Here is an 18,351-nt window from a genome sequence, read left to right as displayed (position 1 = left end):
AGGCAGCTTCCCTGCCTGACTCCCCCGTTGCCTTGTCTAGGGAAATGAGTTAAGTCAAGAGCCATAATGGCAGGCTAACTTCCACGCCCTGCAGTCTCATAAAGTCAGTTGATTAAAGCAACAAAGTACCAGCCGACGTCTACACTTCTGTCTCCCTGCTTTCCGGGCACCACAAATCCAGAGAGGCCACAAAAAGTCTCCCCACTCGGGCCCTCCTACAGCCCAAAGGTACCACGGGGCCAGCAGGCCTGGTGGCTGGGCTCTGGACGTCTCAAGGCTCAGGTGGAGTATTCCAGAGGTAAAAGACTTGTGTCAATTAGTCGATCAACATGTGACATCACTCTTCATTCTAGAGAAAGAAGTATACGCATCTGGGTCTTTTTGCTTCTTATGGTGGATACCTGTGAACTGGGGATGTGTCTTATATTCATTATCATTTTCCTTCTGCTGAGAATAAAATAAATCATTCGTCCATTTAGTGAATGTTAATTGAGGACATTCACGTGCCTGGCTGGTGCTAGGTGTTGGGGGAACGACAGTGAACAAGAAACAGAGGGTCTGGAAGGAGCTAACTGGGGAAGCAGACGTACCAACACCTGCCTGTCACATGCTCATCCAGAAGGCTCTTCGTGCCTTGCAGGGACTCTACGCAGGGCAGGGTGGGACCTTGATGCGGAAATGGCCTCTTCTAAGTGAAGGCTTAGGCCACAAAAGATTTCGCAGATCTGCGTCTTAAATGAGAGATCTTCCCGCTAGGCCGCTAGGCCGGAAAGTGGCCGAGAGCAGGGCTGCGGGTATCTGGAACGGCCGATGGGCTCCGGCGGGCAGTGGGTTGCTGTGCTGAAGGCTGGGTTTTCTGTCCCCTGTGGGCACCGCTCAGCAGGGATCTACTCAACTCCAGTGGCAGCTGGAGAAGGGGGATGGGTTCTTTAATCAGGAGAATGTGTGTAAGCGGCCCTTCCCCTCTGACAAAACCGCCTGTGTGCCCCGAACAGGTCGCTTCATCCCAGGTGAACACACCATCCCCGGGGATCCCTTCTGACTCTGCGATTCCTTAATGTCCCTACTCCCCGACCCTGGAAGACACTGGAGTGGAAGGATCTCCTTTCCTGGAGATATGTAGGAAGAGACAAGTTAACCAGTTCAGCAGCTAATCTCGAAGCTTCTAGTCTGTGATGGTCACAGCGGGGGACAGGGGATGAACAAGAAATGCATCTAACTCTCTGCGGCCCAGCCTGGTGGATGAGGCCCCCTGACCGTTGGAGGAATAGGAGCAAAAGAGTCTGCTGCCCCTGCCTGGGGGCGCCCAGGGAGGCCTTTTAGAAGAGGGGGTTTGAGAACCAGTTTCCAAGGCCTCTGGCGGCGAACGGGTGGGAAAGAGGCATGCTGGGACCTGTGAACATAGGTGCAGGGGGAGGGGGCGGGAGGGCCCAGAACCAAGTGACAGCAGAGTGGGGGCTTCCAGAGGAAGTCCTGCCTCTTCCTGTCAGCCATGAGGAGCTGTGGAGAGGCTTGGAGCAGGACAACCGCAGGATCCCAGTTTTGCTAGAAAATTGCTCTGGCCTCACTTGTGTGGGAGAGACTGACTGGGAGGAAACCAGAAGGTCCCCAGGACTCAAACTGAGAACGCACCGCGTCCTCACATAGCTGACTCCCACCCTCCATGCCAGGCTGTCCTTTACGCCTAATTCCACTTACCGTTTAACCCAGGGCCTTGGAAGTCACTCTTTCTGGTGCCCGTAGATCATGGTGAGACCGCCAACGTTCTAGAACAATTGTGTGTTGTGTTTTTGCTTATGAAATCCTTCATACCTACCCTCAACCAGTTCATAGATGGGTGACCACACTGTATACTTGCCCGGGACAGCGGGCGGCCTGCACACCTGCTTAGGCCGTGGCCCTGGGCTGCTAATGGTACCCCCTGTAGCTCTCACTAATGTCCCGCTTTAGAGACTCTATTACGTATGTGGTCATCCTAGTCCCGACACCATCACCGGGAGATCCGGAGCTTGGGTTTGTTGGGGGGACAAGGGAGTGCGTGTGTTAGGCCTGTTTGTCCCCACTGTGGTCTTGTTTGTGAGCTCTGGGGAGAAGAGAAAGCCCAGGCCCCACTCAGCTCCTGCTTTCTCGGCACGGCACGTGCTAGTGAGCGTAGACATTGCAAATGTCCCCTTTGCCTACGCACTGGGCAAAGATTGAAGAAAAAAGGGAGCTATGTACCCGAACTTCTCAGAAAGCCTCCACCAATTAGGGTGGACCTGCCTGGAGGAACACCCCAGCCCCTGGCAGAGATGCAGAAAAAGGGGCAGGTGGGGGCGGCGAAGCCCCCACTCCCGGCTCTGCTCTGTGAGGGTCTCTGCCAGAGGCCAGGGCTCCAGACCCTGCTCCCGCCCTCCGCCAGACATACGCTGAGGCCGCTGAGGGGCTCCAGACCTCTGCTGCTCAGCTGTAACTTGAAAAACGGCGCAGAGGGACCTTTCAGGGATCTTTTTTGCCAAGACCATTTTGCGAGTCCGTGAACATAACAATTAAATGTCCAGGCCTGATAAGACAACAACCACCACCTCAAGAACTGGGGCCTTGGACTTTTCACCTGGTGCTTCTAGCTGCTTTCCTTCCCCCCAGCCAGATCCTTGTTAACACCGTCTCCTAATACAACCCGGGGTGCCTGGCTGGAAGTCCCAGTGGGCCTGGCCCCCGTGGGCCCTCAGCTGGAAACACCGGTGGGGGCTCTGCTCCCTTTCTTCCAAGGTCTGGTCCAGCCTGGTCCCCAGCGGGTTTGTTGATACTTGGTTTTCAGCTATGGGTGACAAACTCTATTTCCTGCGCGTGGGCCTGCGGGACGCGGATGTCACCAGCCGGCGGCTTCCACACGCCCATGTTCAAATCTGAGCACGCCGGGGAGGCTGGCAAAGGAGCAGCAATGTCTCTTCGTCACCGTTCTCTGCTCCAGCCCAGTGGTCCTCACTCTTGGCAAGCGTCAGAATCCCCTGGAGGGCTGGTCGGAACCGACCTCTGGGCCCGCTCCCCAGAACCGCCCCGTTTGAACACCTCCAGAACTGATTCGGCAGGCCTGCGGTGAGGCCCGAGAATTTGCAATCCTGCCAAGTCCCCAGTGATGCCGCGGTCATGGCCACACGGAGAGCGGCTGCCCCACTGCATGGAGACAACGGGTAGCTCTGGCCTCTGGACGCTGCCCCATCTGCCCCCCGCAGGCGCTCTGCTAAGGAAGGGGGCTCCCGGAACACTCCCAGCCCAGCCCTCTCTGTGCGGGCGAGGCTTTTAGGTGGAAGGTCCACCTTGGGGGCCAGGAAAGATTTTAGAGCAAGTGGTATCTGAGGCTGAAGGACAAGAAAGCTCAGGCCACGAAAGGGGGCGATGAAGGGAATCCCTTGTAAGCAAACCCCCGCCCAGCACCCATGAGAATGTGGTGTCCTGGGGGCAGCACACACAGCGTCGCTAGGAGCAGGTAGTAACAGCTGGGCTGGAAAGCGGATCAGGGCAGAACCGGCGGGGCCTTCGGGCCAGCCAGAGTCTGTACACGGTTCAGAAGGCTGGGGGTGCTGGGAGGGATCAGAGGGGCCGGGCTGACAGCTGGACTGAGGCCAGGACAGCAGTGACTTCCCAGAGGGAGCACTCCTCAGAGAGGTCGGCCCCGGGGATCCAGGGTTGAGACAGGGCGGGTGGTCCATAATTGGGGGGCGGGGGGGGGGGACGTGCTATAACAACATACCATACACTGGGTGGCTTAAAAGACAAACATTCATTCCTCGCAGTTCTGGAGGCTGGACGTCCAAGATCAAGGCACCGGCAGCTTCAGTGTCTGGTGAGAGCCCTCTGGCTGGTCTGCAGCACAAGGGGTGGGCAGAGTGAGCTCTCTGGACTCACTTCTTATCAGGACACTAATCTCATCCTGGGGCAACAGCCTCAGGACCGCATCTAACCCTAATCACCTCCCAAAGACCCACCTCAAATACTATCGCCCGGCAGATTAGGGAGGGTTTCAACATCGGAATCTGGGAGGACACAAACATTGAGTCTTTCGCAGGAGAGGAGGGAGAAAACTCAGAGCTGGCACTTAACTTCATTTCCAAAGGAAAACACTGTTACTTGAGAAAACTCATGACATCTACGAGAAGTCCTGCGCTGTCTTTCCCCATCCATTGATGATGCTGTTTCTGGTAAGTCACAGATCACCTCTGAATACGATTTTCTCTCCAGAGGCAAAAATTCACAGGAGGTGTTGTAAGTTAAAAATTAAACAACAAAACGAAACTCAGACCGTGTGAGTGTCCTACCTTTTTAAAAAGCGATCGATGACTGGTTTTTCTCTTGATCTCTACAAGATCAAATAACATTTGGTATCACTCCCTGATGGTCAAAATCCACTCTTCAACCTTTCTTTTCACTTGGGATTCCTTGCTCAGCCACACATCTCCCAATACACACTTGGCCCTCATCATGTCCCTTTCCCTCTCATGTGGGGACAACTACAGCCACTGATCTCTTATTTTAAAATGAGAATCGCTGGGGCACCTGGGGGGCTCAGTCCGTTAAGCGTCCGACTTTGGCTCAGGTCATGATCTCACAGTTCATGGGTTCGAGCCCCGCATCGGGCTCTGCGCTGACGGCTCGGAGCCTGGAGCCCGCTTTGGATTCTGGGTCTCCCTCTCTCTCTGCCCCTCCCCCATTCATGCTCTGTCTCCCTCTCTCAAAAATAAATAAACGTTAAAAAAATTTGTTTTAAACGAGAATCCCTGAACAGACTTGGACGCAGAGAATGTTCACGACAGCCACCTCTTCATGCCCATCTTCAAGGATTCGTCCGCGAGCATCGTGCCGTGCACATTGTAGGTAGTGGGGACAGGGCGCGAACAACGAATGAGACCCTGCTCTCCCAGCACTTTTTAGAGAACATTCCCAGGGTGTGGGTGCTGTACGGAAAACCGAAACAGGTTGGCAGGAGAGAGAACGAGAGTGTGAAGGCCACCTTCCCCGTCTGCCTCAGTGTAGCCCCGGGCCCGACCCCGAATCTCCCATGCCACCCCTGAGCTCAGGTCAGGCGCCCCCCCCCCAACCCCCCCCACCCCACGGGCAGACCTGTTGCTCTCCTTCCTTACTCCCACACCCTGCAAACATCCAGCATGCAGGCAAGACTTTAAAACAAAAAAACCAAAAAACCCTTCCCCAGTCTTCAAGCTCCACTTTATGACCTAAAAAGCAAAATCTTTCTGAAGCACAACAAGCCACTTCAGCTGAAAAAAAAAAAACCCTGCAAACTTTAAAAGGCGAGGAATCCAGCGTAGTTCTGTGTCACGTGAGCCCAAATACCGAGAAACCATCCCGGGACGAGGAGGCCGGCCCAAACCAGCTGCTTCAAAGGGGCTGTTCTTTAACCGAAGGCTTAACACGGATGACCCCAGAAACGCCGAGGGGAAACAGGCAGCGAGCTCCCACCGGCTTCCCGAGAAGGAATGCCAGCAGGGCCCTGGTCACAGGGTCCGCAGCATTAAAATCCCATTTGTAGAGACGGCCCCATGTCAGGGGCCGCGATGTCCTTTTTAGCCCTACTTTCCAGGCCGCTTGAAAAGATAAAGGAAAGAAGCGAAAGGTTCGCTACAGCTTAAAAATCTGGAATAACCTGTACCTTTCCTCTCATGTCAGCCCCTCTCTGGGGACACGGTGACACAGTGGCCCCCTGTCACTGCTTCTCGGCTCTCCGGGTGGCCTCTGAGCCGCGGCTCCCCGCTCGGGCCTCAGGGAAACGGGGCTTCTGTGCTGCACCCTCTGAATCCTTGAGCTACTGCTCTGGTCCGTGTGTGTGGGAAGACCTGGGCCTTGTTTTTTTTTTCCCCTGGTGTGTTTGCTTTACCGTGATTTTGCTGAACAGGGTGGCTGCTTACCCTGTATTGGCCGTGCTGTAAACTAGCCTGGCTCCCGTAAAAAGTCGGGTCCGCGGAGTCATGCCGAGCGCTCCCCCCCTCAGAAATCCATCAGTGCCACGGCCCGCCTTCCCGGAGCCGTGGAGGCACGGTCAGCAGGGCCGTGAGAGTCAGGCCAAGATCCCACAAACAGCTCTTACAGAGTAGCAAATACTGTCTCTACTCGGCACTCTGTTCGCAGAGAGTATCGGTGAGAAGCACTGAAGACACTGGTGGGTAGAAATGAGAGGAAAGAAAAACGAAAAGCAGAACGTCGTCACCATCCAAACACAAAGATCACTTCGATTTCGACTTTTAAAAATTTGCCGTTTGATCTCTCGAGGGCTGTGTGGTTTACATTCAAAAGTGAAAGAACCACTTCGTTTTGATTAGAAATAATCGTGTTTTTCACCGGGACGTGGGTGACCGTGGGAGATGATTTCCTATCGTGCCCTCCGTGTCCCCAGACATCAGAACCTTCCCTCCATGATCAAATGGCCGCTGCTAATCACCAACTGGTTCGAACGGTCGCCTGGGGGATCATACAGGATGCATACAAGGATCATACAAGATGCAGGTCCTGGAGTCACATCTCCACCTCCGCTAAGAAGCAGGGGTCTGGGGAGTGTTTCTTAAGGTAAGACCCTGGGGTTGCCTAGGAATCTTGTGAAAAAACTTAAAGGCCTGGCCTTATTCCTCATCCCACTCCCAGATTCTTATAGAAGAGCTAGGGATGGGAGAGTCTACAAATACCGTGTTTTCCAGAAGCTTCTAGATCATTCTAGTCAAGTTTTGGCTGGCAGTGCTTTCAAGAACAAAATGGCAAGGTCCCATCACTGCCTGCACTCAATTCCTGAGCAGACTTGGAAATGTTGCCTGGGGGCTCTGTTACTCTCCTGTACTTGAGGATAATTTTTCTCACTATTTGACCGAAAGAGGCAGAGAGAGCGTATCTGTCACCCCCAGCTTTGCTCCCTGATCCCAACACTTAGTGGCTCTGTGACCTCACAGTTGGTATTTATCCTCTCTGAGTCCCAGCTTCTTACATTAAAATGGAGTCCCTAAAGCTGGAGCTGCCTACGTTAGGATGTAATTAGAACTAGGCCAACACCTTGGTTTTGTTCCCTGATGGTTCCTAAGTTCCTAAAGGAGTATCTGGAGCGTAGTAGGTGTTCAGAAAACATGTATTGTAGGGGCAGATGGACAGACGGATGCCTTTGAGCTCTGTTTCCTCTGTGCTACCATTCACACTGGCTGCAGTTTCTGAGCTTGGAAAACCTGTCCTCTTTTCCAGCCTGAGGTCAGATCTGATGGCTCACATCCTTCTTTAAAACCAACCTGGTTGTTTTATTACTGACATGTTTTCATCAGATCTGTTTGCGTGTTCATTAACTCATGTAAACGTTAATAAAGGAATTATGAAAACACCTTCCTACATGTTTCCTCTTGCTTTCTTTCAAGTATAAATTAAATAAACACACAATATGCCGCTGACGGAACAATTCTCTGTACAGGGCTTCCAAATGACGGTTCTTCTCCCTGACAAGACACCCAAATACCTGACTTGCACGTTTCCCTTTCTACCCCCAAGTCTGCTCTGCCTTCTGCATAACTCAAGGGACCTCAGGTAAGACAAAGCCATCAAAGCCCCTCCCTGAGACATGGCTGCTGGCCATATCCGTTCCCACTCTGGGGCAGCCTGGGAACACAGTCAGGTGCGTAAAAGTGTTTGTGAATCCTAAGGGGATGTTCCGAAGTGGACATTTCCTCCTTTGCTGCACCTTCTCTCAAACATCCACCTCTTCATCAATACTCAGTGATGCCCAACACAGTGGTGGCGTTTGGATTCTCTTCATCTGACCCAAGTCCGAAATGCTGGTCTCTCCAATTCCTGCATCTGCCACCCCCCTGCGCGCCCTCCCCCCACCCCACCCCCGAAGGGAACAGCTCTGCGGCAGCCTGTGTGCCCACCGCAGGAAAGGCACCGGCTCTCTAAAGGTCATTGCGAAAGAGGCAGGCTGGTAGGCTCCAAACCAGTTTATTTTCTTCCTGATCACACGACCAGACCAGGTCTCCCAGCCTCCCCGGAGTTAGGCGTGGCCAGCGTGGCCGTGCAACTGAGTTCCAACCCCCAGGTTCTCAGCCAGGGCGATTTTGTCCCCCCCACCCCCACCCCCGGGGCCTCTGAGCAATGGTTGTCACAACCGGAGGAGGGAGCAGAGGCCAGGGAACGTCCCGGCTCAGGACAGACCCTCATCAGCTGGAAAGCCTGAGAAACCCTCTCTAACCAACAGAATGTGAGTGCACGTGTTGTGAGCCAGCTCCGGGCCTGAACCAGAAAAACCACCCAAGGGGTTCTGCACAGGCTTCTCCACGCCCCCTCCCGTCCTCGGGCAGGAACCCAGACACCCTGGAAGCACAGGGCCAACGTGGTGGGCCCGCGTGCATGGAAAGAGCCTGTGTCCCCGAGTCCTCACTTGGAGCAGAGTGGCCTGCCGGCCGCTAACACCCACCCTGGCCTGGGAGTGAGAAACGAACTTCCTGCGCGTGGAAGCGATTCCACATCTCAGGGCTCGTTTGTTGCAGCCGCTGGCATTGCCTGAACTCACTCAATCACTGACACGTTTCCACGGATTCTTCCATACGGTCTCCAACGGTGTGGTGCTGTGCTCCAGTCAGCCCTAGATCAGTGGATGTTCCCTGGGGCATTTCTGGAGGAGCAAGTCTCTTCACGTGGGAGAGGGGCCTCGGGGGGTGCATTTCCCCGGAAAGGAATTACTTTTTTAATTTTTTTAAACATTTATTTATTTTTGAGAGAGAGAGAAAGACAGAGCGTGAGCAGGGGAGGGGGAGAGAGAGAGACAAACACAGACACAGAATCCGAAGCAGGGTCCAGGCTACGAGCTGTCAGCACAGAGCCCAACGCAGGGCTTGAACCCATGAACCGTGAGATCACGACCTGAGCCAAAGTCAGACGCTTAACCGACTGAGCCACCCAGGCATCCCTGGAAATCACTTTATAATTGACACCACGAGCTAGCATGTGCAGAGAGGTGGGGTGCCTGTGGACCCATGCGAGTCTATGAGGGACTCCTGAAGTTGGGACTGCTAAATAAGATCTCTAGGGCACCTGGGTGACTCACTGGGTTAAGCATCTGACTCTGGATTTTGGCTCAGGTCACGATCTCATGGTTCACGAGAGCCCACGTCGGACTCCACATTAACAGCAAGGATCCTGCTTGCGATCCTCTCTCCTTCCCTCCCTCTCTCTGCCTCTCCCCCTCTCGCCCTCTCGTTCTCCCTCTCTCTCTCTCTCTCAAATAAATAAGTAAACATTAAAAAATAATAATAAATAAATAAGCCCTCTAACGGTCACACACCACGTTTTGCAAGCGTAGTTAAAAATGTTTTTTCTCGGTCAGTTAGCTTGACGGCTCAAAACTTCATAAAAAATAAACGCAAATCCCTATTTTTTTTTTTAACAAATTCCTTAGCTCTGTCATGAGGTGTGGTTGCTGCTGTCACAGCGATCATTCATGAAATACAAGGATGTATACCAAAAAAGTACCATCATTTATGTGAAATTTCAATTTAAATGGACGCCCCGTACTTTCCCTCGCAACCTTGTTCACCGAGCACTTATGTTCTTTCAGGTATTGAGTGGGGCATGCGCTGAATGTCCAAAATATCATTTGGAGGGAGGTGGCGTTCAGTCACGTTTTCAAACAGGGAAATGGATCAGGAGGGCCAGGCGCTTTGCCACCACATGCAGTGGCCACAGAGGCGGGGGCTTCCTGCTCAGAACACTGCTGCACGGGGCGAGCTCAGGGACCTTCTGCCTTCAGTATCGTTCCTTCAGTCCCCACAGACAGCATGACCTTCTTCCCCCACCCCCCCAAGGGCAAACACCAGAGCAGAGAATCCCATAAGAGAGCCTGAAGACACTGTGACGATGGCAGTTAGGAATGTTTTATTTCAGGGGCGCCTGGGCGGCTCAGTCGGTTAAGCGTCCGACTCTAGGTCATGATCTCACGGTTCGTGGGTTCAAGCCCCGTGTCGGGCTCTGTGCTGACAGCTCAGAGCCTGGAGCTGCTTCGGATTCTGTGTCTCCCTCGCTCTCTGCCCCTCCCCTGCTCACGCTCTGTCTCTGTCTCTCTCAAAAATAAACATTTAATTTTTTTTTTTAAAAGAACATTTTATTTCAAAATGTCATGTTTCAAACTATCATAAAACATCCATGGTAAATGTTTTCTTTTTTAAAGCAAGCCTTTCTCCCAGAGGTAATTACATGGACTTGACACCTTTTCAGAAAGCCTCGGGAAGGAACTCAGCACAAAGATTAGACACTTAAGTTAGACGGGTGTGGGTCGAGATACTAGACCCCCATCTCCTGGCTGTGTGGACGCACAGGTCACGTGACAGTGTCCTGGTGTATAAGCAGGGAAAGCCAGGGGGCCCCACCTCTGAGGGTCTTACGTGGGTTCAGCAAGATCGGGCCATACAAGCACTTAGCCCACAGAGAAGAGCACCCCAGGACGCAGACCAGGACGTGCGGTCGAGGCCCTCGGTGGGAGTCCCAACCCGGCAATTCCCAGGCCCTGCGCTGTCAGCCAGGCCCCCCCCCACCCCACCCCCACCCCGGCATCCGCGGGGGTGAACTGGCACCAACAGCCCTGTTAGCAGCGGGGGCACCACCCGCGACACCCAGGCTTGCTCCCCGTTCGAGGCCCCTCACCTGCTCTTCCTCCGCAGGCCCTCCCTGGGCCGCCCTGGGGCGACCGCGATGGAAAAAGCGCCCTGAGCTTCAACCCTGACTCCCAGGTGAGCCCTGGGCCACGCGGCTATGGGCTCCCATCTGCACTCGGTCACTTTGTCCGCAAAATGGGAATGAGGCCACCTGCCCTAGTGGTCAGTGTGAGAGCCAGAGGGCAACATTGACAAGTCGGCTGTGTGATCCAGGTGCAAGGTGCTGCTCAGAAAAGACGCCGTTTTAGAGGTGGCCGCATGAGCATTTGTGCTGGCTGGCTCTTTCCACGGCCTTGGCTGCCACGTCGGCTCCCTGAGTCTCAGGCTTTGCTGGGCAGGGACCACCCAGACTCCTGTGAAAACGCGGGTTCTAATTCATAGGTCTGGGCTGCAGCCTGAGACTCTGCATGTTGGTTTTTTGGTTTTTTTTTTTTTTTTAATGTTTATTTTTGAGAGAGAAAGAGAGAGTGTGTGCGCATGGGTAGAGAGAGCAGGGGAGACACAGAATCCGAAGCAGGCTGCAGGCTCCAGGCTCTGAGCTGTCAGCACAGAGCCCCACGCGGGGCTCGAACCCACAAACCGTGAGGTCATGACCTGAGCTGAAATCCAGCACATAACTGACTGAGCCGCCCAGGCGCCCCCAGACTGCATCTCTCAGTATGCCCATGCCGGGGCTCCCAGAGCACATTTGGAGGGGTACAGTTCAGAGCTGAAATGCTCCTGTCCAGTCTGCTGTCGGATTTAAACCCCAGCACACTGGTGGAGGAGCCCCGGCCTCCCAGGAGCTCCCCTGAGGGCACACTGCAGGCAGCTGTACAGACACTCGGGGAGCATAAAGAAATTAGCCACCCCCTCAGGGCCAAGGGCTCAGGCTCAGGGAGGGGTGAGTGATAGGAGCCCTCAGAGCCCTCAGCTCCCCCTCAGCCTCCCTGTGGGTGCTCCCCTAACACACACACACACACACACACACACACACACACACAGCAGCAGCAGCAGCCGCCGCTGGAAGAATCTAAACATTGTACTCTGAGCGAGCATTTTACTCTTCTGCATCTCCACAGTGGCTCCTCCCTGGGAATATGGGCTCCTGACTTCAAAGCAGGACTTAATGAATCGTAATTGCATCGACCCACTCCTGACTCCTTTCTCAGGATCAAAAATGGCCACACTGGGATAGCGTCACAGGGGAGGACGGAAGCCTTTGGGCAGCCGCCAACAGCGACTGCCTGCGGGGCTCCCAGCCCCCTTCTTGGTACAGGCTTTGGAGTCTTGGTGCCAGTGGTGTCTTCGGAAGGGTAAACAGTGTCCCAGGGGTCCCTGGAGGTTAAATCAACAAGGCAGTGGGACAAAGAGGCTGGTCCTAACTGGGAAGCATGATCCCTCCACACTCAGCGTCTTCATGTGGTGTGAAGAAAAAAATGTCAAAATCTTGAAATCTTGGTGATGAGGAGTGATACTTCTGAGACTCTTCTACAACACGGTTTCTGGAATGTCTGGAGGCGCCAGATTCTTACGCCCTCAGTAGGGATGCTGTGGTTCACTTCCAGCCACCCTCCTCGCCCGCTCAGCTCTCCCCCCCTCTCCGGGGCCCTAGAGTCAGGCCACTTATCCTACTCAGTCTGGGACCAAAATACACAGTTAGCACATGTGATTATAAAGTCTATACCTGAGGGGGGAGTTGGGAGGGATTCTGATCGGTTAAAAAAAAAGACTCACACTACATTCCTGAGTGTGTACGGGGCACTGCATTTCAGGGCACCCGGGTGGCTCGGTCAGTTAGGCGTCCGACTTCAGCTCAGGTCATGATCTTGGGAGTTTGTAGGTTCGAGCCCCACGTCAGGCTATGTGCTGACAGCTCGGATTCTATGTGTCTCTCTCTCTCTGCCCCTCCCCTGTTCGCGCCCCGTCTCTCTCTCTTTCTCAAAAATAAACAAACATTAAAAAAACAAAGACACCGTGCATTTCTTTTAAAATTAAGATACTTTTGGGGCGCCTGGGTGACTCAGTCGGTTGGACGTCCGACTTCAGCTCAGGTCATGATCTCACAGTCTGTGGGTTCAAGCCCCGCGTCAGGCTCTGTGCTGACAGCTCAAAGCCTGGAGCCTGTTTCCGATCCTGTGTCTCCCTCTCTCTCTGCCCCTCCCCCACTCTCACTTTGTCTCACTCTGTCTCTCAAAAATAAATAAATATATTAAAAAAATTTTTTTAAATAAAATAAAATAAAATAAAATTAAGATACTTTTGTTGGGTGTGGGGATATTTTATTTTATGCACTATAAATAATTTGTTGTTATAAAACTTTCAGGGCGGGGGGAATGCCCAGTTATAAGCAATTACAATTATAATGCATATGCAAAATTATATTTAGAAACTCTGATCCCCGCCCCCGCCCCCACCCTGACTGGCCCAATTTCTCTTTTGGTAGCGATTTAGTTATCAATGTATTAAACCACTCCAAAATTTAGTGGCTTCAGGTGACAACTTCTTCTCTCATAATCTGCTTGGGCTCCAGTGAGCAGCCTCACTCGGGGTTTCCAGCATGGGTGCAGTTAGTTAATGGTTGGGGTGGGGTCATCTCAAGGCCTTTCTGAGCCATCCAAAAAGTCTTTCAATGAGCAATTATGAACATGATCCCAAAAAGTGGGGGGGGGGGGGGGTGGGGGAGAGAAAAAGAAAATCTCAGCAAAGAAATACAAGATGTAGGGGCGCCTGGGTGGCTCAGTCGGTTGATTGATTCTTGTTGTGACTCAAATGGTGATCTTGCTATCATGGGATCGGGCCCCACAGTGGGCTCCACATTGAGCACAGCCTGCTTGGGATTCTCTCTCTCCCTCTTTCTCTGCCCTTCCCCTGCTCACACACATGCACATTCTCCTTCTCTCTCTCAAACTAAATAAACTGGAAAAAAAGAAAAAAGAAAAGAAAGAAATAGAAGATATAAAGAAGAACCAAATGGACACTCTAGAGCTGAAAAATACAACAGCCAAAGCAAAAACTCACTGAATGAGCAATAGACAGAACAGAAGAAAGAATCAATACATTTGAAAATAAAACAGTAGAAACCACCCGATCAGAACAACAGAGAGAAAGTAGACAAAAAAAAAAAAAAAAAAAAAAAATTAAAAAACAAAACAAAACAAAACAAAAAAACGGTACAGTCTTACAGACCCCGGACGGACTATAACAGAAGACCTAACATTTATGTCATCAGGATCTCAGGAAACTGGGGCTGAAAAAAATATCTGAAGAAATAATGGCTAAAATGTTTCCAAATTTGGCAGAAGATTTAAACTTACAGATTCAAGAAACTGAGAGAACCCCAAACTGGAAAACCACAAAGAAATCCAAGCCAAGATACATCATAAGCACACTTCTGGAATCTAAGGACAAAGGAAACAGAGACAAATACCGCCTTATTTACAGAAGAAAAAGCAAACTGAACAACAGCGGATTTCTCATCAGAAACCCTCACAGCCAGAAAGAAGGAGCACTTGGCAAATGCTGAAAAACAAGAACTATCCACCCAGAAGTTTAGATACAACCAAAATATCCTCCAGGAACCAAAGGGCAAGCAAGACCTCTCAGATGCAGGAAGTCTAAGAGCACTTGTCACCAACAGACTTACCCTGAAAAAAATGTCTACAGGACACTCTTGAAACAGAAAAGAACTGATGAGAGAAAGAATATTGGAACATCAAGAGGGAAGAAAGCACAAAGTAAACAAGTAAAAACGTGGGTAAATGTAACAGACTTTCTTGTCCTCTGGAGTTTTCTGAAACTCGACATCCTCAAGATGTCCAAGATGGCTCACTCTTGCCTAGTAGGCAAACTTCACTAACCATGGGGTTGACTTGAGAGGCTGTTGTTTACCAGAAGCTTCTCAGAATGCACTACATACAGTAAGGTTTGAAAAGTCCTCATGACAATGGAACACTACGTGGCAATGAGAAAGAATGAAATCTGGCCTTTTGTAGCACCGTGGATGGAACTGGAGAATGTTACGCTAAGTGAAATAAGTCCTACAGAGAAAGATAGATACCATATGTTTTCGCTCTTATGTGGATCCTGAGAAACTTAACAGAAGACCAAGGGGGAGGGGAAGGGAAAAAAAAAAGGTTAGAGAGGGAGGGAGGCAAAACATAAGAGACTCTTAAAAACTGAGAACTGAGGGTTGATGGGGGGTGGGAGGGAGGGGAAAGTGGGTGATGGGTATTGAGGAGGGCACCTGCTGGCATGAGCACTGGGTGTTGAATCTGACAATAAATTTCATATTAAAAAAAAAAAAAGAAAAAAAAAGGAAAAGTCCTCATCAGTTGTTAATAAAGGGTCGAGCTCGGTCTCTCAGAGTAAATTTCTCAGAAAGGCCTGAGAACAAAGTGCTTTTTACAAATTCCTAGCTGTGGGCACCCGATCGTCCAGGACTGCCACAACATTCAAGGTAAAAAAAGTAATCAATATCCCAGCTGGGGTCAAGGTCACACACCTCTGCCTTGTCACAGGGTGATGTCCTGGGAGTGTGGGCCCACATCGGCCATTCATCTGTGCCTCGGTTTCTTCCTCTGTAAAACGGACACCTGCCTTTCCTAACTCACAGGCTGGAGATAAAGAGCAAAATAGGTGAGCTGGGCTAGTAGAGGATTAGCTATTTTTCCCCAATGTGAATGTTTAACCTCCCCTCAAAGAGGGCCATTGTGTGGTCCTTTTTTTCTCTGAAATGGAATGTCTCTGTGTTCCTCAGCCTCGGAGAAAAGCAGGCATGCTTACATAAAATGTAGGACTTAATTCACCCTCCTTCCAGGGCCCGCAGAACGGCCAACCCCAGCCCTGAAACGGCCGAGGCCCCTGGCGCCTGGGTCGGTGGTGCTGGGAAGACGGGTGGACCCCCAAGAGCTGACGGGGAGGGCCCAGGGGTCGCTCCTCGGGTCTGCAGGTCCCCGCCCCCCTCGGGCCCCCAGCACTCACCTCCCAGAGGATGTAGCCCTATCCTGTGGCCTCCCCGCAGCCAGTGGCAGTGTTGGGGGGCTTGGAAACCCTTTGCTAGAGGTCAGTCCAACCAAAAAGGAGGAGGTCTGTAAATGGACCTGCGGGGTGGGGTGTCGGAAGCAGAATCTGGGAGTGAGAGCCACAAGGACTTGGGTGGGCAGGGAAGAGAAGGGCGAGCTAGTTTACAAACACAAGTCTCTCCGCCAGCAACCCGAGAGGGCAGTGACCAGAACCACCCGAGCTGGCGCCTTCTGGAGGCCACCAGGGCCTCAGGCGATGGACAGCACGGGCCTCCCGGGTCGCGAAGGGCCTGCGCCTGGCCCCCGCCCCGGCCCCCGGCGGCGGCGGCGGCGGCGGCGGGCCGGGACCTCCGGGCGCAGCGGGGAGGCGGCGGGAGGGGGACGCGCACGTGGTGCGGGGCGGACGGGTTCCTCCCCACTGAAGTCATGGACTTGGCGCGCAGACGTGGCTTCGGCCAACAAGGGGGTGGGGTGGGGGTAGGGAGCGCACAATGTGTTTCTTGTTAGGGACCCGCAAGCCGGGGCTCGGGTGTTGCCTTCGGTGCCGTATTATAATATTAAGATGTTGCTCGGTTCCGGACAAGCCCGCCCTTGTCGCTGGCTGGAGAGGGCCGCGGCGGGTTCCCACCGACGCCGCTGCGCTCGGGCGCGCGGAGGAGGCGCGGCGGCCGGGGATCCCCGCGGTGACCCGGCCTCCCCGCGGCGGCCGGGCCCCGCGACGCGCGCCTCGGGGTGGCGCAGACTCGGCGACGCCAGCCCCGCGCCCGCCGGCTCGCGGGCAGCCCGGGATTGTTTTCTAAGACCTTATCTCTTGCTCGAGTTAATTTTCTTTTTTAATTTGGTGACCGGAACAAAAAGCCACAGGACAGTCCTTTGTGAAGGCCGAACGCAGCCACACATCGGGGTACTTCACAGCATTTGTAACTAAATAGGTAGCTAAATAGGTCCCTCCGCCAAATTTCCCAAACTCTGCTTTTTTTTTTTTTTTTTTTTTTTTTAACGGAGCTGAAAGGTGATCTCCCTACCAGGAGATCAGACGGTGGAAAGCAATTGGACTTAGCACGGCGTTTTTCCTGGTGCTCTCGGGCTCTCTGGGCCGACAGGACCGCGCGCCGGGTCCTAGAAGGAATTATTAGGGCCGGAATCGCGGCGGGCGGGGGTGACTGTTAAAGCCTTCGTGGTAGCCGAAGCGCTTTGTTAATGCAACTCATTAGCCGTGAGCGACAAGGAGGGGAAGAGGCTAGGCGAGTCTTCAAAAATACCCAAAGAGAGAAAAATAAACATCCTCTTGTTTGCTTTTTGTGGCTTTACTCCTTTTCCTCCCCTCCCGTGGCCCCCCTCATGTAAGGCTGTCTTAAACCCAAATTCGGTTATCTGGTTTCAGGGTAAGGGCTCCCTCTTGCCAAGGTATTAAATAAACAAGTAGAGCAAAAACTTGAATCCTTATGTAATCCAAATGCTGTTTCCTCGAAAACCACAACAAACTCTGCTACACCAGATAACACGCTGGGAACGGTCGTGCCCCCACCCCAGCCCGTTTCAGGGCCAGCAGAGGACATCCTTGCCCAGGAGCTCCTCTCCAGGACAGACGATAAATAATTGCTACTAACACTGAACTGCAGATGAGCCCCCTTGAGGGATCCGGATGCCGTAAACTGTCCCGGAATGTTGGCATCTGGCTCTTAAAATGGAACTTTCCCTAGAGATAAAGCCGGGACCGAGCAGGCGTCTGCGTCCGCGGGCTGGCTTGGAAGTTTCTGGCCTCTAGACGCTCCCAGCTGAAAACGCAGCTTTGGAAAGAGGCTCAGTCGGCCCCGCTTTGTAGTGGTAATGAGGGCGCGGACGCGGGTCCGCTGGCGCGCGCGGCTCGGAGCCGCGGACCCCGGGGCGGAGGGTTGGGGGGTGCTGTTCTGGAAAAATCTGACGGCTCCTAGCGCAGCCTCCAAGGGCTCCGAGGAGGAAAGCAGGGGCGGCGGGGGGCGGGGAGACAGCGGGGGCGGGGAGGGGGTCATTCCAAGGTATTTTTAGGAGTCCAGCATCAAAGTCATCCCCGCGAAGATCCAAAGGAATAAATAAATCTCGCCGTCCGCTGAGACCGTCACCTTCTCCCCATCCGCTCCTCCCTCGCGCCAGCCCCACCCCGAACGCCTCGGTTGCAAAAACAAATAAAATGAAGCAAAACCTCTTGCTTTGGCAACCTCTAAGCCACGCTATGCCTCTTTCGGCAAAAGGAAGATTTCTTTCTTCTCCCTCTCCCGGCTTTTTTTTTTTTTTTTTTTTTTTTTTTTCCTTCTTCTTCTCCCCCGACTCCCACCCCCGCCCCCGCCCCTTCCTGTTCTCCTCGGTCCCCTCGCCTTCCCCCAAATCGCTCGAAACTTAAGACGTGCGGCGGCTGCAGGTGCGCGCGGGCCGGGCGGCCCGGCCGGGGCGAGCCTGGGACGGCCGGGCCTCGCAGGCATTGATCAGCTGGGCGCGCGCGCTGAGTGACGGCGCGGTTGCCATGGCAGCCGCCTGAGCGGCGCCGCGAGGACAAGGCTGCAGGGCGGCGTGAATGGGCGGCGTCACGCGCCTGGCGCCAGAGAGTCTGCTCCGGGGCTCCGGCTCCGGCCCCGCCGCGGCCTGGCCCGCGCGCCGCCGCCGCCGCCGCCGCCGCCGCCAATTCATCACCTGTCAGGGATCAC

The sequence above is a fragment of the Panthera pardus genome, unplaced genomic scaffold, assembly GCF_024362965.1.
Source record: "Panthera pardus isolate Hobbes unplaced genomic scaffold, ASM2436296v1 HiC_scaffold_26, whole genome shotgun sequence".
NCBI lineage: Eukaryota > Metazoa > Chordata > Mammalia > Carnivora > Felidae > Panthera > Panthera pardus.
The sequence above is the reverse complement of the archived record's forward strand: the minus strand, read 5'-3'. Positions refer to the sequence as shown.